Here is a 25,571-nt window from a genome sequence, read left to right as displayed (position 1 = left end):
TTAGGATGGATTAACTTTTTACACAAATTGGATTTCATTTTCCTATAGTTTCTATAGGACCCCAGGGACCTCAGAGGACAAGCTGCCTTTCTAGAGCAGCTGCACAAGGACCTGTGGGTCTGGGAAGTATTTCATGGGTGGGCAGAGCTCCTCTGCTCCATCACATGAACACACTGGTGAACAGGCCAAAACTAAAATAGATGTTTATATAGAAAGTCCAAGAGGAAATTTTTGCCCAGCTTGAGTTCTTTCCTATCCCACCCTAACACTTAACATATTACTCAGTCTGCTTTGTCAAAAGCACGTATTACATTTTACTTGCCTCTTACTCTTTGCCCTTTAGCTAATCAATAAACTTTGATATAAGCATTATTACATAATTCTGTGTATCTCTCTCTTACGCCAGATATATTTCTTAAACTAAGATCTATGATAGTTTTTTTTTTTTTTTAAGAGTTCCATTAAATCGTTTCTTTCCATTACTGCCCCACCTCTGCTGTAACATTTAAAAGTTGGCTTTGGGAACCGGGTTTTGGAAAACCAAATTCATAGCTGTGAGAATGAAAATTTTCATGTTCTCTTTTTGAAAAGATGTGGCCATTATTACATCCATCTTATTATAGGACTTTGCCTCATATAATTACAGTGATATTTTGGTCAAGGAATTTTAGTGACCATTTTTACCTGATTATAAGCTATGAAGCAAATGATACATGTTTTTGTACAGTGTGATTCAATGGAGATCAGAATATTCCATGTATTATACTGAGAAAATTTCTAATATTAATCTGTAAATCTTTAATTTTTAAGAGGCTTACTTTGTTCCCTTGGCTGAATGCATATTTGGATTTGTTGAATTATCTTGATAATTTTCATTTTAACAATAATTATATGCCAGAAATATATTTTATATTAAATCAAATTGATGATTCTACCTATTTACATTGTTCATATAAATAATCTATGCTAAACATTAGTTTCATTTTGATGATTGGCCTTTAATATTTGTATCCCTCATTTTATTTTCTCTCTGTTATTGTAAAATACTAGATATGACGTACAGCAGTATTCCTGAGAAGGATTCTATGCTGTTACTTAAATGAAAAGACTTACTATGAATTGCCTGACGTATTTTTATTATCTAGGCCTTGAAATGTTCTTGTAAAGAAAAATGCCACAATTCTTGATGGTAAGCATATTTCTTCTTTAATGTGTGCCTCATATTTTTATAGCTGGACTAATTTTTAGTTTTTCAGGGAAATTAAATAAGTAAACATGGAAATACTGATTACATTTGTTTTATTTCATTTTTGGAAAATGAATTCCAAATTGAAAATGTTTGACTAATTGAAATACTAAGTTTCATACCAACAGTAAATCAGTCTTTGCCTAGACTATGAATACGAAACTCCCATTGACACCTTTGTGAGTGTATGAACGCTTATGGAGAGGAACTTTTAAAACATTTAAATAAAAGCATATATGCATTTATTAACTTTCAACTTTAAATACATATTTTTAAAGATGCTTGTCCTCGATGGACTGACATGTTGGACCAAATCTTTTCAGAAATAAACACTGTAGGTTTTATTCTCCTATAAGTCTTGGTAATTTATTTTTCCTTGGGCTTTTTGCCCCTAAGCTATCTAGAACATTATTGAATTTTCAATTAACTTTGCATTTACTACTCAGAGGTCATTTCAGTGATTTATTCTTACTGAAAAATCTTAAATGAAAACACCTTAACTCTAAAACAAAAAAGTTTCCTTTCCTACTTATTTTTTCTTAATACCTGGGAAGAATTAATTTTCTTTATATGTTGTCTTGAGATTTAAGTAATTGAACTCGAAGATTTGGAAAGTATCCATTAAGTAAAAACAGGTTAGTGGTATTCAGTGGGGATGATGAATTGCTCAATGGAGTGCTCAATTTGTCTACAGCTATAATCAAAAGGAAGTAAGTAATGACCTCATCATGTAACAATTTGAATTAGAAGGGATCTTAAAACATGCCTAATGTAACTATCATATCTGAAACTTGAATGTGATAAAGAACATTTTTTAGAAACTAATAGCAACATCATATTGGGAGGTGAAAAAATAGAGCCTTCCCATTAGGAAAACAGTAACTCCTGTTAGCACTATAGTATTTGTCAAGAGTTATCTAGCCAATACAGAAAGACTACAAAAAAGAATAAATGGTATATAAATACTGGAAAGTTAGAACAAAGCGATCTTTTGTTTGTATATTTGCTCACATAGAAATAATAGACTGAACTAAAATACAGTATTAGAAAAATCATTATGAAGTCTGGATACAAGATAACTGTGTAAAAATTTCTTTTTCTACATCAGGGGTCATCGGATGATGGCTTGCAGGCCAAATCTGACATGTTGCCTGTTTTTGTAAATAAAGTTTTATGCCCATTTGTTTACATATTGTCTGTGGCTGCTTTTGTGCTGTAGTGACAATGGCCAAGTTAGTAGTGGCAGAGATCATATGGCCCATAAATCCTAAAAATATTTACCATCTGGCCCTTTAAAGGAAAAGTCTGCCACCCTCTGTATCTTCAATAGGAAAAATACCACTGAGCAACAAGGATATGTAAAATGTATAAAATACTTAAGATTTAACTTACCAAGAACTTGACCAGTTGATGCTCTCGCTCTCAACGAGTAGTAAATACATGAAAAGAATCAAGATAGTTTTGAAAAAGAAAAGTTAATTGTAGGGAAGAGAGAGCATTTGCCTTAGTAATAATCAAAGTATCATCTAAAGTCACAGTTAAAACAATGTGATTCTGGCTCAGGGATACACGCATGGATCAGTGGAACAACATAGTCAAGAAAGAGACTCAACAGACTCATATATTTGTGAATTTATTATATACTAATGGTAGCATTTCAAATCCAGAGCATCAAAATTTATGAAGCCAAAACTGATAGAAGTGATAAAATTGGAAAGATAGATGAGTCCACAATTGTATTTGGAGATTCCACCATTCCCCTCTTAGTAATTGATAGAATAAATAGAAAAATCAGTAAGGATATAAAAGATCTGAATAACACTACCAACCAGTTTGACCTAACTGACATTCGTATAACACTGCACCAAAATACAGTAGAATACACATTTTTTTTCAAGTGTATGTGGGACATTCACCAAAAGCGATTATATTTTGGCTTATAAAATAAGCCTCAATATAATTCCTAGGAAAGGAGCTTTATAGGTATGTTTATGGAATTAGCTACAAATCAATAACAAAGATATTTCAAAAGCTTCAAAATAGTTGAAAATTAAATAGTGTACTTCTTTTTTTATATATTTATTTTGAGAGAGAGAGAGAGAGCGAGCGTGAGCAGGGAGAGGCAGAGAGGGAGACAGAGAATCCCAAGCAGGCTCCATGTTGTCAGCACAGAGCAGGGCTTGATCCCACGAATTGTGATCTCAATCTCAGATCATGAGCTGAGCTGAAATCAAGAGACAAATGCTTAACTGACTAAGCTATACAGGCACCCCAACAATTTACTTCTAAATAACATATGGGTCAAATAAAAAAAGAACCTCAAGAGAAGTTAGAAAATATTTTGAAGTGAAAATAAAAACATAACATGGGATGCAGTGACAAAAGTTTTGGAGAAAGCCATGTGCTTAGTTTGTACAGTGTTGAATTTATTATGCTGACCGCCAAGTGGCTCTACAAGTCTGGGATGAAGACCTAGATCTGGAGGAATCTTTGCCTTAAAGATGCTGTTTGAAGGCATGGGAATGTCTCTCCCAAAGAAAGTGAGACAGAGGCCAACGGCAGAGTCCTAGAGAATTGCCGCAGACTACGAGTACAGAGTTCTCCCTTGTCCAGCAAGAGAGCGGACATAGAATTGAATATGAGAGAGGCTAATGTCCGGGAGGAGACAAGAGCCCTGAACAGGGATTTCATCTCCATATTTATTGAGCTCACAAGATATTACCCATGTGGTGAATGTGAAGAAAACAAGATCTTGCACACGTGAACGTGGAGAAAACAATCGGTCAGTAATCATTAACTTGTGTATGTAGGAAGCAAAGGGTCTGGGGGACAAGTGGTGTTTGTGATCCAAAGTATAATAGTATATTGGCATCAGATGGAAAGTAATTTCTTGCAGGTGATATAACAAGTTACTCGTGATCCCGTTTCAATATCTTGCTAGCTAACCTTGGGCGCTATCGCCCTGTGGTGGTGGCTTTCCATCCTAAGCTTTTTCTAACCCATTTATGTAAGTAGAACCTGTTTCCCCACAGGGAATGTCAACATTCATTCCTATCTAGATTGCCCTCATGGCCCAGCCTAAAAGCCACCTCTTTTATGAAGCCTCCTAATACTCCTCTCTCCTTCATCAGTACTTCTCAAACTCTGTGGTGAAGAACCCATTTTATTTACAAACAGATGGACCCCAAAATACCCATAAGATATTTATTGGAAATTGTGGTGAGCTAATTTGAGGACAGTAGCTGAAATTGGATGATTGCCTCAAAAGTGAATAAGTGCAAGGAGCACTTGGTAAAACCTAAAGGAGTTGGAGCAATCCAGCTTTTATCTACTGTAAAAGCTGATAAGCTAAGACTCCTTTCCAGAACCAAGTTCCATACTGAGGAGAAACTGTAGAATCAACATTTAGCAAAACAGGGATAATAGGAATGAAGAAAAGAGAAGGTCTATATAAAAGTGAATGAAGGGGGGGGGGCGCCTGGGTGGCTCAGTCGGTTAAGCATCCGACTTCGGCTCAGGTCACGATCTTGCGGTCCGCGAGTTCGAGCCCCGCGTCGGGCTCTGGGCTGATGTCTCAGAGCCTGGAGCCTGCTTCCGATTCTGTGTCTCCCTCTCTCTCTGCCCCTCCCCCGTTCATGCTCTGTCTCTCTCTGTCTCAAAAGTGAATAAACATTAAAAAAAAAAATTTTTTTTAAATAAAAAAAAAAGTGAATGAAGGGAACAGAGGCAGAAAACTTCAGAAGGTGAGCTCAATGAAGTTAACAGATCTATATGAACAAACCACTTATAAGTTCAGGAAATTTAAATTCACATGAAAATGAACAATAGGAAAGTATCATGATTAAATCCCACACAAGTTAATTTAAGGGGAAAAACAATGCTAGAGGACTTAATAGCATCCCTAAAGACAATGAAGAAACACCAGAAAGACCTGGTAAAAAAACAGATCAAAACTATAACCTAATATTTAACTTAATGAGCTTAAAGACATTAGGAAAATTACATTGGACACACAAATAACAAAAATCAGAATGAGAAAAATTCAAAGTAGTATGACAAATCGAGAATTAGAAACAAAAGTTGAAAAAATTAGAACTAAAACACAATAAATGCACTAAATGTGTACTCAGAACACAAACACAATAACTGATGCTTTGAGAAAAATAGGTTTCCAAGGAGGAACATTTTCAAAACAAAGTGAAGAAAGGAAACAACTTGAGAGCATGACTTATCAATGATGGGCAAAGAAGACTACCATGTAGATAATGAAACTTTTATTTATTTTTTAAATGTTTATTTTTGAGAAAGAGAGGGAGAGGGAGAGAGAGAGAGAGAGAGAGAGAGAGAGAAAACAAATGGGGTAAGGTCACCCTGAGATAATGACCTGAGCCGAAGTTGGATGCTTAACCGACTGAGCCACCGAGGCACCCTTAGAAGTTTTAAAGAAGAAAGCCAAAGAAAGGGTACAGAGCAGACACAATAAACTATAATTTAAGAAAATATTCCTGAAGTAAAAAATATTTAAAATTACATACTGGAATACCACAGTGTATACCTGAAAATACCAAATGAGCTTGACCAATACCAAGAAATGTTTTAGTAAAATTAGTTTGAAGAAAAGTTTGAAGTTTGAAGAAAAGGAAAAAATCTTTTGGGCATCTATGCAGGAAGAATAAGAGGAAAATAAAATTAGATTACTATCAGTCTTTTTGACAATAACATTTTATGACAGGAAAAATAGAATAATATATTTAAGATTTTCAAGGAAAAAATCTATGCCTTAATTTATAAAAGGTGCATATTGATGTCAACATGGGAGAAAAATTGTTTCCGAGTGTCCTTTCTGGGGAAGCTACTAAAGAACACACTTTAAATAACAAAAATACTTAGTCATTGACATAATGATATTATATACATATTCTAATTATATATATAATATTTTTTATATATTTAATGCTTATAAATGTATGGATATATGTTTTTTTAATATAAAAGAGTTAAAAGGGAGAAATTATAGTATGCAATGGCTATACTACCTAACAAGTAGATATAATCTTTTAAAAATGGGAGAGAATACAATAGTGCAGGTATAGTATAGGCAAAAAATGTTTAACTGTTTTTGGTAACAATTGGTAGAGTTGTATTGAATTGCTATTTTGAGACTATTGTAATATTGGGTAAAGTAAATGAGTAATTATAGAATATTTGATTTCATCCATCCTTTGTGTCCTTGTGAATGAGAACTCTCAATGTGAAAGAAAAAAGATACAAGTGTAATACAGAAGTTAAGGAAAAACCCTATAGTTCACACTTAGAAATGACAATGTGAACTAGATAGTATTCAGATGATTGGCAAATAGATAATAGATGATAGAGATGATAGATAGAAGCTCTGTCACTTAAATGGCCTACAAACAGTGACCAACCAGTAAAAATGAGCATCACTAGTGCCAAGATTTTGGTTTCTAAACCTTATAGGAATGAGAGTGACATAAAGACATTACCAGACACAACAAAACTGAGAGTTGTCCTCAAGCACTATTTCCTAAAGGAAATTCTAAAAGTGAAAATGGCAGAAAATGATCTCAGATTAGGAGGACCTGGGTGGCTCAGTCGGTTGAGCATTTGACTCTTGATTTTGGCTCAGATTATGATCCCAGGGTCAGAGGATCAAATCCTGCATCAGGCTCTGCATTGACCATAGAACCTGATTAAGATTCTCTCTCTCTCCCTCTGCCCCTCTCCCCAACTCACGTGCTCGCTTGCTGTCTCTCAAAAATTAAAAAAAAAAAAAATCTCAGATTAATGATGGAATTAAGACCAGAGAATGGGTTAAATTTTTTGTTGGATTTAGAGTACACATAAAATGAATTAAAATACATTATAACACTAGCATATTGTTCAGAAATGACATAAATTTAAAATGTTCTAAGGTCCTTGCATTATTCAGGAGAAGGGTAAATTTACAAGTTAATGTTAGGTTTTGATAACTTTAAAAAGGCTTTTTTATAATTTCTATTATAGCTACTAAAAGAATAGGAAAAGAGTACATAATCTCCAAACTAAGAGAAAGTAACAATGGGCAAAACAGAAAAAAAGAAAGGAAGGAAGGAGGGAAGGAGAGAGAGAGGAAGGAAGGAAAGAAAGAAGGAAGGAAGGAAGGAGGCAAGGGAGGAGGGGAGGGAGGGATAAAAGGAAGGAAACCTAGAGGGTGGTGCAAATAAAAAGCATACAAAAGAATAGCTTGAAGCACAAAGATATCAGTTATTACAATAAATTTTAAGTGGGTCAAATGCTTAAGGTAAATGAAAAATATCAAGAGACAAATCTAAAACACAAGAATGCAAAGTGATTGAATATAAAAGGGTGTAATAAAAGATGCCAACACTAGCCAAAAGGAAGTTGGTGTAGTGTATTGCTTTTAGACAACATGGAATCCAGGCAAAAGGTATGACTAGAGAGGTTCACTGGAAGTGTATTGACCATTCTAAATTTGCATACATCTAATAACAGAATCTTAAAATATATAAAGCATATATATAAAACAAAGCATATGTATATGTAAGTTGAAAATGATAAAGAATACAAATAATAGTTGAGGATTTTAACCAATCTCTCTTAGTAATTAATAGAACAAGTGGACAAAAATTATTTAAGCTACAGAGAGAAGATAGCCCTCCAGATGCCTAAGAGAGAGGCCTCAGAAGAAATCAACCCTACCAGCACCTTGTTCTTGGACTTTTAGCCTCTAGAATTGTAAGAAAACAGATGTCTGATGTTTAAGCCAAAAAAAAAAATCAGATTATAGAAGAACGTGAAGTAACCAGCTGACCGAAGAACATATATAGAACACTGCACCCAACTACTGCAGAATATAGATTTTTTTCAAGCACTTGTGACACATATAATACGCCCCCACCAAAAATGACCATACCCTGGAACATAAAGTAAGGTCCAATTTATTCCAAAATCCATATTGAAATCGTATGCATTTTCTAAGCCAAATGCAATTATGCTAGAAAGTAACAAAATGATAACTGGAAAGCCCCATATACTTGAAACTTAAGAAATGTATTTCTAAATAATAGGACAAAAGAATATTCATAATCAAAATTAAAATAACTTAAACAAATTTTTTTAATGTTTATTTATTTTTGAGAGAGAGAGAGAGAGAGACAGAGTGTGAGCAGGGGAGAGGCAGAGAGAGAGAGGGAGACAGAATCTGAAGCAGGCTCCAGGCTCTGCTCTGTCAGCACAGAGCCTGATGTGGGCCTCGAACTCAGACTATGAGATCATGACCTGAGCCAAAGTCGGACGCTTAACCAACTGTGCCACCCAGGTGCCCTGAAATAACTTTTAAACTGATAATGAAAATATTACATTTAGAAACTTCTGTAAGACAGCTAAAGCAGTATTTAAAGGGGAATTTGTAGCCTTAATACATATATAGAAAAGAAACCAGGGGCGCCTGGATGGCTCAGTCGGTTAAGTGGCCGACTTCGGCTCAGGTCATGATCTCGTGGTCCGTGAGTTCAAGCCCTGCGTCAGGCTCTGTGCTGACAGCTCAGAGCCTGGAGCCTGCAGCCTGCTTCAGATTCTGTGTCTCCCTCTCTCTGCCCCTACCCTGCTCATGCTCTGTCTCTCTCTGTCTCAAAAATTAAAAAAAATTAAAAAAAAGAAAAGGAATCATTATTTGTAATAGGAAAGATATGAAAGCAACCTACATGTTATGTTCATCAATGGCTGAATGAATAGAGATGTGACAGACACAGGCATGCATGTGCACGCGTGTGCACACACACACACACACACACACACACACACACCCCAATACTATACAGCCACAAAACAAAATTTTGCCATTTGTGACAACATGGATGGACCTTCAGGGCATTATGCTAAGTGGAATGAGTCAGACAGGGAAAGATAAATACCATATGATCTCATTTATATGTGGAATTTAAACAAGCAAATAAAACCAAGATCATAGGCATAGAAAACAGATTAGTGGCTGTTAGAGGAAGGTTTAGGGGGTGGACAAAATATGTAAGGAGGTCAAGAAGTACAAACTTTGAGTTATAAGTCTTAGGGGTGTAGCATGCAGCATGGTGCTGAATTAATAATACTGTGCTACATATTTGAAAATTTCTAAAATAGCAGAAGTTCTTAAAAAGTCCTAATCACAACAAAAAAAATTTTTTTGGAACTATGTGTGGTGATGGACATTAGCTGACCTTAGTGTGGTGATCGCTCTGCATTATATATAAGTACTGAATCATTATGTTGTATATCTGAAACGCATATACTGTTTTATGTCAGTTATATAGCTCACTTTTAAGAAAACTGAAAAAAAAGAGAGAATATTATGAGTAAGTTTATGCCAATAAATTTGAAATAGACATAGTCCTAGAACGGTATTAAAACCAACACCATCTAAATGGAAAACTGTAATAGGTCTAAAATTGCAAGGAGTCAAATTCATGATTAAAAACATTCCACAATAAAAAGTTTAAGCCTAGGTGGCTTCACTGGCAAGTTCTACAAAATAGTGAATTAGAAATTATTCCAATCTTATACAATTATATGGGAGAAAAGAATTAAGTTAGCATAACATCCATACCAAAACCCCAAAAAGGAAACTGTCAGGATATGACAGGTCAATTTCACTTATGAGCATATATGCAGCATATCTTAAAGCAATAGCAAATTGAATCTAGAAATAAACTGTTAGAAGATAATTTTTAAAGAAAATGTATTTATTCCTTTCATTTAATATTAAATATACACAAATCAAAAGATTTTAACTCATCAGTTAATGAGGGAGCCCTTAAGCTGTTTCATAGGAAAACTCAAAAACCACACATAAATGCTGAAATTTACAAATAGATGATAAACTGACTTTTACCATAGCAGGTAGGAATAAGGATCAATTATTCCTCCCCTAAGCAGAATTAACTTGCATGTCTATGGGTAAGAATCATTTGTATTGCTGTTAGTTATGTACAATTTACAGAGTTGTAAAATAGCTCAAGGATTATAAAAAGTATGGTTCCCATAAAATCAGAAAACCTACAATTAGAAAATTTCTAGTTTTCCTTTGAGAACATCAAGTAACCCTTTTGATTCATTTCAGGGCCTTTCACAAATTTTCCTGGCAATATAAAAAGGATAATATATCATGATTACGTTGGGCTTATTCTAGGGATACCATGTTGGTTTAACATTGTAAAACCAATGAATATAAATCATCACACTAATGGATTAAAGAAAATCCTCTGGACACTTCAATAGATGCAGAAGAAAAATTCTGATGGAATTTGATATCCATTCTTGATTTTGAAAGTGAAAAGAAAATACTTAGCGAACTGGGAATACAAGGGAATTGCCTTAATCTGAGCAGATAGCTACAGCAAACTTAGAGTGGATATTCATTTAATAGTAAAGGCTGTTCCTCTCTTATAAATCAAGTCTTGTCTTGGACTTGTCTTCTGAAAAGTGTGGGGAAGGGGGAGTGGAACTGGGGAAACTGAGTCTACCACATAACGCGGCTGGGATAATAACCCCAAGGAAACGACAAAGTCCTTTTAGGCAAAAGATCATGGCTCCCTCACCGGTGATGATTCTTAAAGTTCCCTTTCAGATATGCAGAGACTGGATTCGGATTAATTATACCCCATAGAGCACTTTAAAAATTCTCTGCCAGTATCCTTTCTGCTCAGGATCACCACAAAGACGTGAGCAATCCAGTACCAAGCCTTTTAAAAGCCCAACGTAGAAAAAGTACTTCACAGGCCCAACAGAAATGCCTATGTTAGCAGTATTTTATTCTCCAGGAAAATGCATCTGAAGAGCACAGCATTCTAGTGCTAAAGCGCCTATTTCTGCCTGTATGAAGCAAAAAACAAAGTGGAACATTAAAGCCATTTGCAACAAGGGGCCAAATCAAAGAGGCACAGCATTCCAGAGTCTGAGCGTTACTGGACCTACAAAATGAAATAGTGTGTAGGTCTCTTAGTGACCGTCCAAGCTGGATTGCCAGTTAGAACAGGGGCATGTGGGGGCCGGCCTCAGGTGCCTGGGCTGACATATTTATGGGAGCAGCTTATTTTTATGAGAGTTCTAATGACCTCTTGGGGGAGATAATGCTGGTGCCTGCTGGAAATGATTGCTGCCTCCAGAGCTAAGTGACATTCTTCCTGCCAGGGCATTCGGGCACAGTGGCCACCCCTTAACTTCTCAGGTCGGGTTCTGCGGGAGAGAGTCGTCCAGGAGTCTCCAGACTGTCAAGGCTCTGGACAGAGGCAAGGACCACGAATAAGGGATTTCTAAGGGGGGCCTAGCGTTTAGCAGGGGATGCTTTTATTTCCTCTGGCTCCAGACCTTCAGGGAGAGCATGTCACGAACAGGGAGATGAAAGGGTGAGCTTTAAAAGACAGTCAAAATCGTGACGAACAAACAGTCTGCGAATACACTATTGTTGGGGTTCGCTGTAATGATGAGGCCAGGACTCATCTGGTCCTGTCCAGGAACCGGGGTGAGGAGCCAGGGCCCTGGGGACAGAGGACAGGGGAGGCAAGGAGGATCTCCAGCTGGCCTAGATGCTCTGGGAGGCAGGCTGGGAGACTCTAAAACAATCTGTGGGCCGAGGGGCCCTGGGCTGGGGAGGCTGGTTTTGCCAAGGCCTCTGCTCCTGGTATGCACAAAGATGGACTTTGGGCGCTCTCTCCTCCGAGTCCACTCACAGGCTCCCTGGTTGCCCACACCGGGGTACGTGGACGTTCAGGCAAGCGTGTACCTCCGGGCTCTTCTGCACTTTCCCTACAGCACTGCTTTCTCCTGAGCAGGGCAGGAGGGAACAGTGTCCTACTCAGTCACAGCCCTCTCCTACCAAACGTGAGCACGGTTATGAAATGCAGGGGCAGATGCTGAATCATTATGCCCATCGCGGCAGCAAACATCACATTAGGCCGTTGTTGACTGACGGCTTTCCTATGAGCTCTTCCACAGCTCGCTTGTGCTTTATTCTGTTCTGGGCCACGATGACCTAGGTCCTCAGTACAAGTCAGATGAGTGGCAAGTGAACGAACAGAGACGTTGTTAGTACTTACCTATCACAATGTCAGTGTTTTGGAGTGTGGTTCCCGCCGCAGGCCTTGGCTTGCGATGTGGGCATATGAGCCTGAAATGCGAAGGCTCTTTCACAGAAACGTCCCGGGAGAGTCAATAAGAGAAAGATTCTTTGAGCAAAGAAGTTTGGGAAACGCTGCATGCCGCATGCCCCTCTTGGAGTTCCAGAGACCGCATTAGCCCGCCCCCATCTGCTGGGCCTGGAGAGCAGCTCCCGTGCAAAAATGCCATCTCTCCCTCAGCCTCTGGTATGAAATTATGGCCTGAGGACGAAGGATGAGTGAATTATATATCTGAATGCAGTAACAAACTAGGTTGTTTTGTCTCTCTAGTGGATCTATAGAAATTCCATTAGGTTGATTAGAATTCATCCTCCAATAGTTTTTTTTCTTTTTTTCAAGATGCCCTCGTGAGTTCCACATTCTTTGATTTCCGGCATATTTGAAACTTTTTTGATGTGTACATGACATTTTGGCTCTGTATAAAATCCATGGGTCCCTCTTGTCTCACTTGGGGTGTTTGGTAGATATTCTTTCCCTTACTTAGCATTGGATGCTGTTATGGAGGAATCCACTGTGTTGAAAACCTAATTATCATACAAATACTGAGCACATTTCATTGCTTTCATTTAACTCATTAATGGCCGAACCAGCAGGAAGATCAAGGAACAAGAATTTTTCCCCAAGCACTGCCAACTCACTTTTAAGCTTTTCTTTTCCCTTTACCTTTTTGTTGAGTGTCTGTCTCTCACCTTCAGCTCCTGTTTTGTGCAGCCCTAATTGTCAGCTAGTGAGTGTTAGCTTTGTGCTGTTTGTTTCCTGCCTTCTAGACCTTTGAAAGGCTTCAATGGTCATTCTTCTCTCCTTTGAAAGGAAGCCCTTCTCCCTACCAGCTAATGGTGTAGGTGGTGTTGGTGTTGAGTCAGGGCTGAGGGCTGGGCCAGCCGGCAGCTGGGACTTTGCTCTGTAGTTTCTAAATGTGTTCTCAGCAACACTGTTCTCTGGGCGTGTCCCTGCTGCTCAATTCCAAGTGGTTGAGGGTTTTGCATGAGCAAATGAATGCAAATACATTTGCACACTGCATATTCCTCGTGTTTTGGTGAAACAGGCTGCCACAAACGCTCTTTTGCTTTTAGAGAAACCAAGAGACACTGAGGGGCCAAGAATAAATAGCTTAAGGATTGTCACAGAGGGCCCTCAGGACTTTTCCTCCTTTGGGGGAATAAAAAGCGACACAGTGAGTTTTCATAACGCAACGCCTACTGGAGTTGTTAGTAGATAACATCTGACAGACGAAATGGCACCTTTGGCCTCATTCTCTCCCAGCCATGTTTCAGGAGAGGCCAGCCAGGACTAATGAGAGTAGGGTCACCATCTCGACTCCTGGTGTTCTCTGTATAAGGCATTTTGAGAAATCTCCGTGAAGCTAATCCTTCTGAATTTTGGCATTCCTGTTTTGCCTTGCAGCCTCCGCTAATAACAGACAAACCAAGATTACTGGTTAAAAATAAGCCACAGTCAGTGTATGTCAACCCCAGGATCCTGCTCTCCCCGTGTGTCGTTGAATATTTGAATCCCCCTGCTCCGTGTATCTCAGGGAGCTGAAGAAGGTGCCGGTGATAAAAGGTGGACATGTGACTCAGAGCTCTGTTCATCCTGGACCCTGACCAGGGCCAACTCACTCACTGAGAACAGTGGGAAACGAGAAACACAGACAAGAGGGAGGGAGAGGGAGGTTCATTGGTTCTTGTTTGGAGGTGAGGACCAGTGCTTAGCTCGCAGCTCCTTCCCTGCATCTGGTGCTCAGCACAGGCTCTCCTGGTAAGGCTGAGGGCTCCCCTATAGTCAGGGGTGAGGGAAGGGGTGGGCTGCATGGGTGTGGTGTGTATGAGACTTCTCTTGCTGGAGCCATTCTCTGCTTGGCTTTGGAGCTGAAAGTGAGCCTCCCATTGGACAGGAACACTGGATGCTGACACTTCCTGCGCACCTGTCATTTACCTGCCAGCAGCACTGGCCCACACAGCCCACTGAGCCCAGCGCCCGTCCTTTGGCTCACGTGACTTCTACGGCCCTGATACAGGCAGTGAGATTAAAAACCCCGGTTCTCACGCTTCAGGCTGCTCATTCCAGTCTCTGGTCAACACTGACCCGGAGCTATAGGCAGCTGCCGAGGTAAGTGCGCCTGCAGGGGAACCCTGAGAGGGTGGGATATGCACTACCAAAGAGGGAAGGGGGGAGGCCATCAGATCAAGCCTTGTTAGATCCTTTATAGTCGCCTCTAAGTGGTCTTCCTGCCACTAAGCCCCGTCTCACCTCCGTCATGCCCCACCACATCCCACCCACGTGCCCACACACAACCACCATTGTGCACGCCCCTCCTCGAGAGCCTCTCTCTAAAGGACACCTCTAATAAGGTGACTCTGCTCAAAAGCCACTGGGTAAGCAGGAAGCTGAGAAGTCTTCTCCACTGACACAGCCTTTGCCTCCTGTGGAAGGAAACCAGCGGAGAGCAGCCCTTACATCCAGGTCTAGAACGGAGGGGAGCTGGCATACAAAGTCTCCTTTGAGGGCCCTGGGTTGGCCTCCAGGACAGACAGACCCTGCTCACCCTGGGCCCAGGCATCGAGTAGGGGCAAGGCTGCAGAGTCTGAGGCCAAGGTCAGATGCCCACAGGGCTTCCTGCTTAGGAGGCCATTGCTCACAAAGAATCTCCAGGAACCAAGGCCATGTTCTGAGATATCCTGATGGATCGTTAACCTGTCACTGTAACAGGAACAGCAGGCCAATAGCTCAAAGGGCTTGGAGAAAGTTCCAGCATGTGGGGAGTCGTGAACCCACAGGGGAGGCACCTCAGCCTGGAGGGTCTTGACGGAGGTTGTACCTGCGGTTTGGGGTGCAGTGCCCCGGGCAGGACTCCCCCTCACAGGCCCTCTCGTGGAGCCGAGCACGCTGCTGGCACTCAGCAGATCATAAATCACCATCCTGCACTGCCTTCAGCTGGGATAACTCCACAGCTGGAAGAATTTTCTTTTTTCCCCCAAAACTTAACACATCATAAAACACAGCCATTTGGGGAATGAGAACAACCAGGAGGTGTTTTCGCCTCCAAGGCTGTGTTCTGGGAAAGCTTGGAAGGTGAGGTTTGGAGTCTGATATGTCTCCACCCCCGACCAGTCTCACCAGCAAGCCCTGAGAACAGCCGTTTCCTCAGGTTCCCAAGCTTCTTCCAGACTGGTGGCCCGGTTGCTGTGGCCCAGTGATTGCCAGACCTAGGTTGGAAAAGGCCATGGTTCCCTCTCTGGGGCCATCTTGGATTTGTGGCATGTGGGCTTAGAGTCAGCAAGTGTCAGTTTGTCCTAGAATTCAGCACTGAGTCTCCTCATCCCTTTCTGACTCCTTCAGCACCTGCATCTGGTCCAGGTATGTCAAATTTACATCTCGTTCATGACCCCACAGGTTTCTGATACCTGCTCCCTGGCCTTAGTGAGCAGAACACCTACCCGCAGCTCCTTCCCAAGGTAGAAGCACCAGGTTCAGGGTGGACAGTAAGTGGTCTCCAAAGACAGTCACCTTCAATCTTCCCTTCCCTGTAAAGTGCTCTGTTCTAAGAGTAACTCTCAGTCCCTGGCACCTTGACCCAGGGCCAGATCTTTTACTTGCCTTGACCAACAAGATGCAGGCAAGAGATAATTTTAAGCCAGTTCTGAGTCTGGTCCTTAAGAAGTCTGGCAGCTTCTGCTTCTTCTGGGGGAGGCCTGTACCATGCTATAAAGAAGCTCGGGCTAGACCACTTACTGAGAGGCCATGTGAAAAGAGGGGCCATATGGGTGAGCACCCAGCTGGGAAGCCCAGTGAGGACATCTCGCTTAAGGAGGGTCCTGTCAAGATTGGGTGAGTTGGCACGGATACGGTGCTTAACACAGAGCCAGGCACATAGTAGCTGCTGGATCAGTGTTCACTCCCCAACTCTTCTCTCCAGTTTCCACGCCCAGCTGATTCTAGCGGTGTCATCTTTGATTCTGGTAGCCCGAGGGACAAGAGGACAAATATGGATCAATAACATTTTGCCGCTGTGGGATATATGGGCCCAGACTCAATTCTGACATAATGAACAACAAATACAGTGTTGGTTCAGATGGAAGGGCAAACACCCCATTTCCCCTCCGGGGAGGCACACACAGCATTGTGACAGTCACCTTCCGACTCTTCACAAAAAGCCGAGTAGTCAGCGTGTCCAAGATGATGACCTGGGATGCTTAACTGAGACTTGTCCGAGGCAGCTGAGGGAAGCCCAGACTGGGGTCCGTGTATGCACATTGATAGCCCATCACAGAGAAATTTCATTGAACATTTGTTAAAAGCAGCAAGACAGATTTTATTTGAGCAACTGCAGCAGGGAAGAGAGGCTTCACCGCAGCCCTGAGCCCAACTCCAGACAGAGCAGAGGAAGCTAGGGATGCGGCACCAAAGGGCTGAGTTAGGGTCATGAGCGGTCAGTGGACAGGAAATTACTGAGAGGCATTTAATTAGACATCAAGAGTTGGAGGGGCGGGGAAGTCTCAGGGAGGGTCTTTGCCAAGCCACAACTTCTGTTCTTATCGGATCAAGATTCTCCAATGTTGGTGTTATACACTTTACTTTCATTCATCCATTCACTTACTCTCTTCCTTTCTTTTTTTAAATTTTTTTAATCTTTATTTATTTTTGAGAGAGAGAGACAGAGTGTGAGCAGGGGAGGAGCAGAGAGAGAGGGAGACACAGAATCCGAAGCAGGCTCCGGCCCCGAGCTGTCAGCACAGAGCCCAACGTGGGGCTAGAACTCACAAACCGTGAGATCGTGACCTGAGCCGAAGTCGGACACTCAACTGACTGAGCCACCCAGGTGCCCCTCTTTCTTTCTTTCTTTCAATTAGTATTATGGAGCATGTTTGAGGGTCAGGGAGAACCTAATAAGCAGAAGTAGACATAGTGCTGTTCACATGGTGCTTTTAAGACTCTTCCAGAAGATTAAAATGTCCACGTTTACCAGATCTCACAGTGACTGTTGAAGACATGAGAAGCACAAAAGGGAGGGTGCCCTCAGGACATATGGCAGAGGAACCTGCCTGTGCTCGGGGTTCTAGGGCAGGTTCGGTGGCCGTGGTAACGTCTGGGGGGACTGCAGGTGGGGAGAAGGGCAGCAGGCTTCTCCTTTGTGGAGGGTCCGCGGGCGCGCAACAGGGGAGGCAGCGCCACCTGCAGGCGGCCTGGGACAGAGCAGCCCGAGGAACTGAAGGAAAGCGAGGACGTTCCCCGCCCCCAACCCCCCCAGAGGGAAGTGAGACAGGGTCACCGCCTGGGTGACCGCACCCCGGGGGTGCGGACAATGGGAGATTTCAGGAGAACAGGTTAGAAGCGGTCATTTTGGAGGGTAAGAGAGCAAGCCGAGAAGAAAAACACGGTAGGTTTTGACATTTGAGGTAAGACATTTGAGATGTTGAAAAATGGATCCATAGTCCAATCCACTTGACCTGTTATTTTCACTTTGTTTACTTTGGCTCCGTCTCCCCTTTAGGTATATACATATACATATACATATGCATATACATATACATATACATATACATATACATATACAAACTAATATATATGCATGCCAAACCCCATGGATATGTAGTTTATGTATATATATGTTTACATGTATGGGGTTTTATATGCATCAGGAGATATAGTTCTGTATCTATGATTTTCAGCTGAAGTATGCGGTGGGGGAACAGTCACAGAGGCTAGAAGCAGCGTGGCGCTTTCAGGAAACCACAAACTCATTGGCTTGACTGAAGCCAGGGGTGAAGGGGAAAGGCTGGCTTAGCTTCTGTCCCTGGGGGTGACCAAAGAGAAGGAGCAGGCGGGACATGTGAGCTTTTCTGGGCAAAGGTCACCTTAATTGGAGGCGGGGGATGATTGCACGCCCATGAAATCGGTGACAGTCCAGTTGATGTGACCTGCCCTAAGACCCATCTGCACACGCGTGGCCCCACTGCCTCCTGAGAGCATTTCTTTTAGACTAAAGTGGTGTTTTTCAAAACCACCGGTCCCATGAGCCTGAGGAAAAAAGCCAAGTGTGTTGGAAAAAAAAAAGGCTGCAAATTCGCCTTTCCTCCCCTTGGGAGGACTGCTTTTATTAAAAGCTCCTTGGTATCTAAAGTGGCGAGAAGTGTCGCAGTTCAGCAGAAATGTAGCTCTGCTTAATGCAGAGTCAAAATTGTCTGTTGTTCTGCTCAATGCCTATTGCCACCCAGGACGCTTGGACGCTTGTGTTCCTTGGAGCATATGATGAGAAATACTGGCTAAAGATACCATTTCCCAGAGGCTTCTGCCCTCATTTAAGTATGTTGCCAGGGAGTAACACATTGGCACATTAACACACACACACACACACACACACACGTTACTCAGGAGGAACACAACAGAATTCAGTCTAAGAGCACCTGTGTTTGGCAGAGCGGCTGCCCCTCCTCGCCCTGCTCCCTGCACAGGACCCAGACGGGAGGCTCTCGAACACCAACAGAGGGGTGTGCATGGCTGAAGGAGGGCTGGGGCAGTGCTGACAGTTCCATAAACGGCTGCAGGGCCCAGCTTGGAGAGGGTGACCAAGGTGAGTTTCCAGGAAGCAACATTTTAATGGGACTTGCACGAGAGCTGGCCCTTTGACAGGTGTAATTGGGTTAGAAAGGGCTTCGGGCAAAGGAAAGAATGGGAGTAAAGGCAGTAGCAGGCAGTAGGGTGGAACTCTAGTTCAGGGGTACGGCGGGCATGAGGCTAAGGACACAGACTTGGAATCGAGGTATTAGGTGTGTCAAGTCAGCGTAAGCGGTGGGGTTGGGTGGCCTTGTATAAAGCAGAGGTTCTCACGCTTCCTTTTCTCCGACACCCAAGGGCTGGCGCACACGCATCAGTGATTGGCTCACCCAGGCATTCATTCTCACCTGGGCAGGTCAGAAGAGGGCGAGGGTGGAGTGGGGTGTACTTTTTGGAAAAGTCTCTTCAGGGACTCTGAGAGACCACAGTATTAATCACGTCTTATTTTCGCTGTTCTGATGCTTTGACATCTTGGAGCGCCGCGGCCCCTCCCAGGACCAGCCAAAATTCTTGAAGCTAGGAAACCACTCACCTAAGAGTACGCTTTCCAAATGCAAATCAACCGATCCAGAGCCCATGCCCAACCACAACCTTGTTTTTGGGGTCTCACAGTCTGAGTCACTATCCGCCTGCTTTAATCACCCCAGGGCCAGGTATCACACACCCTATATACCCCAGACCCTGCTGAAACCATTCACACTAGTCAACCCTTAGCCTGCTAACCCTGCCTCATCTACTCTTTCCCGTGGGAAGCACAATAAAGCCTCTTGCCCACTGTCCCCTCTCCGTCTGCCTCCTACTGCCCCTGGTGCTTTCTCATGTGGTCCTGCAAGCGGGCTGTGGCTCCTGCTGCTAGAGATCTGTGAGCGTAACAAACCTCTTCCTTCGTGACAGTCATTCCTGTGTCTGCATGTCTGGAATAATTTTCGTGTCTGACCATCTGATTAAAGCAAATCCCCAGGGGCGCCTGGGTGGCTCAGTTGGTTAAGCATCCAACTTTGGCTCAGGTCGTAATCTCAGAGTTCGTGAGTTCCAGCCCCATGTCGGGCTCTCTGCTGTCAGCACAGAGCCCACTTTGGATCCTCTGTCTCCCTCTCTCTCTGCCTCTTCCCCCTGCTCTCTCTCTCAAAAATAAATAAACATTTAAAAAAACCACCCAAGTCCCAGCCCACCCATATGACAGCTCCTGTAGGTAGGGCGAGTGGTAGGTAGGGTGACCAGAACAGTCCTGTTTGACACCTGTTGCCCTACGTAATTATTAATGGCACTTCTTACACTCTTCAAAAGAGTCCCAGTTTGGATATTAAGTTTTAAAGGACTGTGCCTCCCGGTTGAGAATCACAGGTGAGATGTAGCAAGAGAGGCAGGTCAAAGGCAGAATTCCAGAGGTTCCCACTAAGGAGACTGAGGATTGATGTGAGGGAGGGGGGAGCCTGTGCTTGTCACATCAGAGAAACCCAGATTGTAGGGGAGAGGGGGTCGCAAGGCACACGGTGGAGAAAGCAGAAAGGAGGAGAACCACGAAGGCGCCACGATGGCCGGTCTGCAGGGGGAGTGGGCGGTGGGGTCGCTGCCGGTGGGCAGAGTGCAAGGGAGGGCAAGGCGGGAAGCGGTGACTACATTATTCAGTCTTGTATCATGAAGGGAAGCAGGGAAGGAGATGGGGCAGGAATCTGAAAGGCAGCAAGGCTGAGGAAGTATTTTAGATGTATAACTGGAGTTTTCATGAGTTTCGTGGAGGAAGAGAAGTGGTAAGACAGAACACCCAATGGGGAAAGGACAGTCTCTTCCATAAATGGTGCTGGAAAAACTGGACCTCACATGCAGAAGAGTGACACTGGGTCCCTGTCTTACACCAATACAAAAAAATCAATTCAAAATGGATGAAAGTCTTACACGTAAGTCCTGAAGCTATAAAACTCTAGAAGAAAATGTGGGGGGAAAACTGCTTCATATTGTTCCTGGCAATGACTTCTTGGATTTGACACCAGAAATACAGTAAACAAAACCAAAAAACAGATAAGTGGAACTCTACCAAATTAAAAAGGAAAGGAAAGAGCAAACAATAGAGTGAAAGGCGTCCTATGGAGTGGGAGAAAATATTTGCAAACCATCTATCTGATATTTGGTTAATATCCAAAATACTAAAAATTTATATAAGGTCTACAACACAATAGCAAAAAAAAAATAAATAACGCAATTAGAAAATGGGCAAAGAGCTTAAATAGACATTTTCCCAAAGTAGACACACACATGGCCACCGGGTATATGAAATGATGCTCAATATCACTATCAAGGAAGTAAAGATCAAGACCACAGTGAGATATCATCTCACACCTGTTCGGATGGCGATTATTAAAAAAAAAAAAAGGGAAATAAGCGTCGGCAAGGATGTGGAGAAATTGGAACCCTTCTAACACTGTCAGTGGGAAATAAATAAAAAAGAAAAAAAGAAAAAGAAAAAATAAAAAATTAAAAATATATATACTTAAAAAAACACTGGCAGTGGGAATGTAGAATGAGCAGCCACTATAAAACACAGCATGGAGATTCCTCAAAGATTTTAAAATGGGACTACCACATTATCCAGCAATTATACATCTTTTAAAAAAATTTTTAATGTTTTATTATTTACTTTTGAGAGAGAGAGAGAGAGAGCGAGTGGGAGAGGGACAGGGAGAGAAGGGGGACACAGAATCTGAAGCAGGGTCCAGGCTCCTAGCTGTCAGCACAGAGCCTGACGCGGGGCTCGAACTCACAGACTGTGAGATCATGACCTGAGCCAAAATTGGACACTTAACCAACGGAGCCACCCAGGTGCCCCTACGCTGCTAAATAAATACATATCCAAAAGGATTTAAATCAGGATCTCGAAGAGACATCTGCACCTCCATGTTTATTATACCACTATTCACAAGAAGCAAGATATGGAAACAATCCAAATGTCCAGCAACAGATGAATGGATAAAGAAATGTGCTACATGCACACAATGGAATATTATTCAGCCTTAAAGAAGAAAGGAATCCTGCCGTTTATGGCAAAATGGATGAATTTAGAGGACATTATGTTGAGTGAAGTAAGCCAGTCACAAGACAAATACCGCATGATCCTACTTACATGAGCTAAGATAGTCAGACTCATAGAAACAGACAACAGAGTGGTTGTTGCCAGGGGAAGGGGGAAATAGGGAACTGTTTTTCAATCGGTATAGTGTCTGCTATGCAAGATGAATCAGCTCTAGAAATTTTTGTTATACAACATAGCACCTACACGTTAACAGTCTGGAATTGTACTCTTTAAAATACATTGAGAGAATAGAGCTCATGTTAAGTGCTCCGACCGAAAAATAAAAATGGAAAAATAACCCAAGGAAAATGTCTTAGAAGGGTTGCCTGTCTTTAGTGCCTTGGTGACTTGGTTATGGTTATAGTATCACAGGTGTGGGCCTCTGTCCAGACTCATCAAGACGTTTAAATTAAATGTGCACATGATTTATCAATTATATCTCAATAGAGCTAAGAACATTAAAAGGAAGCCCTAAGACAGAAAAATGGAAAGAGGTCAGGAAGGAATCAGGAAGGTGAGGGATCCAGAATCCAGGGGGAAAAGTTTGTCTTGACAAGAGGAAGGATATTTCTCAATAAAGACCCACCGGGGGAAGGCAGAGACATTCTGAGGAAAGGGGGAGAGAAGGTGAGAACGTCATTATCGGATGAAATTCTCAATAAATTATGAAGTGCATTCATCTGGTATGAGTTCAGGAAATGGGGGTGGGTTTGTGGATTTGGGGGCAGGAGGAAGATTGGGAACAGCTGCTGGGGGAATCTTCTGGAACACCAGCCAGGGACGCAGAACTGGGTTGTGCAGCAGCCTGGAGGGGCCGGTGGAGGTTAGCAAGGACTGGCTTGTCAAGGAGCCAAGGCACACAGCTACATGGCTTCCCCCTCCATGCTGCATGGGCCTGGAGGGGAGAGAGGAAGCCAGGTGGTGGCTTATGACCGTGCCAGTGCCTGACAAGGCGGGAATGGAAAAATGTAGGAGGGCCAGAGATTTGGAGCTGTGAGGATGGAGTTCAAAATGATTTCAGGAGGCACTTGCAGGATGAAAAAAAAAAGGGTGATCTTTACACAGATAAAAAGCAGGTGAACAAGAACTGGGGAGAGGTTGAAGGGTGGGTAGATGGTGGTCATCAAGGGCCACATCGGAGGACGTGGCCTTGGAGCTGGAGCTGGAAGGATTCTTGAGGGGTGGAGAGACCTGAGGTGAGGACATGTCTGTGTGTCACTGAAAAGAGTGGAATCAAAGTCCACCAGAGGCCTGGGAAGTAAGTTCCAGAAGAGTCATCAGTGTGGAGGTTGATGTCCTATCCTCTATCCTCATTCGAGCCTAGGCATTGGTGACAGGGGGGGCACTGGGGACCTCAGGCTCCCATCCTCTGAGAAGACAGGGAACTTCAGTAGAGTCATGGGTGGCAGGAAGACAGGTAGGGAATGGGTCTGTCAGGGAGCATTATTCTCCAATGATGTGGTGAAAATACCACCGTGGGGTGGACAACATGGTGGGGCTAAAACAAGGGCAGGGTTTCTAAAGTGGAAGGTCAACTCTGCTTTCTTTATGAGTGTCCCAGGCTGTGATACCAAGTCACAGAGCAATGTACGTGTTGGGACAAGGCGAACAGGAGTAATGGAGTCAGTTACTGATAAAGTAATTAGTATTCCTGAGATGGGGAGAAGGTGGTAGAATTTGAGAATGTTAAGCTTTCACATTATGGGAAAAAGATGTGTAGAGTTCAGAGTGGATGTCAAACGTCCAAGAATCAAGTCTGGGGTAGAGGTGGAAAGGAGAGTAGAAAAGCAGGCGCTCTGGTTTAAAGACGAGGGGCAGGGTGGGGTTGCTGGCTGACTATGCAGGTGTCACCCAAGTGGGGATGCTGAGGGGTCAGGGATGCATCTGGGGCTTGCGAGAGGTCAGGGCTACATCTATAAATGTAGATACTGTTGACATGAAAGAGACAGGAAGAGCCACGAGACTACACTTGTAATAGTGCAGCCAGAAAAAAGAAGAGTTAAAAACCAAGAACTTAGGGGTGCCTGGGTGGCTCAGTCGGCAAAGTGGCAGACTTTTGATATTGGCTCAGGTCATCAGCTCATGGTTCATGGGACCAAGCCCTGCATCGGGCTCTACGTTGACAGTGCAGAGCCTGCTTGGGATTCCCTCTCTCCCTCTCTCTCTGCCCCTACTCCACTCTCTCTCTCTCTCTCTCTCTCTCTCAAAATAAATGAATAAACATTAAAAAAAAAACCCAAAACTTAAAACATAGCAGCTGGGGAGATGAGAAAGCTCCAGCAAAGGAGACAAAGAGGGAGCTGCCCTTGATGTGGTAGAAAAACCAGGAGATGTCTTCAGGGGAAAGTGCCTCTGGGGTGAGGGAGAGGACAGTGGTGTCAGATGCCTCTGAGAACTAGAGGACGGTGAAGGCTAGGAACTGATCATTGGAATGGAAAATAGATTGAAAAGAAATATGAAACACACAGCATCAGGAAAGCAGAGGATCACATAAAAGATCTAACATTCATGCCATCAGAGTCCCAGACCAGGCAAAGGAGGTGGGGCTGAGAAAGTATGCCAAGGGAGAGTAGCTGAAAAATGTCCAAATACGGAGAATGACGTAAATCTATAGATTAAGTAGGTGAACAAACTACCAATAGGGTAAACCGAAAGCAATCCCTGAGAAGACGTTATCACACACACACACACACACACACACACACACACACACACAAAATCTGCAAACTAACGACAAAGGAAAAGGTGGTGGGTACGTGAATCTACACAAGTGTGAAAAGGTCATCCAGCCATCATACACATGCTGGGCCAATGTCACATTCCTAGCTCTGATGCTGCACTGTGGGTAGGTAGGATGAAACCATTGAGGAGACAGGGTGAAGGAGACAGGAGAGGTCTCTGTACTGTTTGCTACTGCTGACATATGGATAGCTGTTTCCAAGTAAAACCTGAAACCAATCATTCAAACAATCAAGCAAGAGCAAGTATAAGAGAGAACAAATTACTTTCTTTCTTTTTTTTTTTTAAATTTTTTTTTCAACGTTTTTTATTTATTTTTGGGACAGAGAGAGACAGAGCATGAACGGGGGAGGGGCAGAGAGAGAGGGAGACACAGAATCGGAAACAGGCTCCAGGCTCCGAGCCATCAGCCCAGAGCCCGACGCGGGGCTCGAACTCACAGACCGCAAGATCGTGACCTGGCTGAAGTCGGACGCTTAACCGACTGCGCCACCCAGGCGCCCCTTACTTTCAAAGGAATGACCGAGTGACAATAGTCTTTACACCAGCAACAAGAGATGCCGGGAGCAAATGGAGTTAACAATTTCAAAATGCTGATGGAAGATCATTATGATTTGATTTTCCTATCAGGCTAACCTGAAAAATGAAGTAAGAGCACAAAGATATACAAAGACCACACAAAGTTACATCCATCAGATGATCCAGATAAGAGCTATTACAAAACCATGTTCAGTCTTTGTTTTGCGCGGTCACTGGGACTAGAGACATAACCATG

General features: G+C 42.7%; 1 protein-coding gene across 2 annotated transcripts in view; it reads left to right on the top strand.

Moving 5' to 3' along the window:
- The window catches only part of PTPN20 (protein tyrosine phosphatase non-receptor type 20), a 109,534-nt gene extending 107,100 nt beyond the window's left edge, over positions 1-2,434 (top strand). Inside the window, exons 12-13 of one of the 2 annotated variants that reach the window (XR_007460927.1) lie at positions 1,051-1,189; positions 2,355-2,434. The gene's annotated coding sequence lies outside the window, so the exon portion shown is untranslated. Of the gene's footprint in view, positions 1-1,050 lie in introns of both variants that reach the window. The other variant, XR_007460926.1, reaches the window with a different exon arrangement.
- Positions 2,435-25,571: the final 23,137 nt, after the last annotated feature.

This window comes from Panthera uncia, chromosome D2 (assembly GCF_023721935.1).
Source record: "Panthera uncia isolate 11264 chromosome D2, Puncia_PCG_1.0, whole genome shotgun sequence".
NCBI lineage: Eukaryota > Metazoa > Chordata > Mammalia > Carnivora > Felidae > Panthera > Panthera uncia.
The sequence above is the reverse complement of the archived record's forward strand: the minus strand, read 5'-3'. Positions and strand labels throughout refer to the sequence as shown.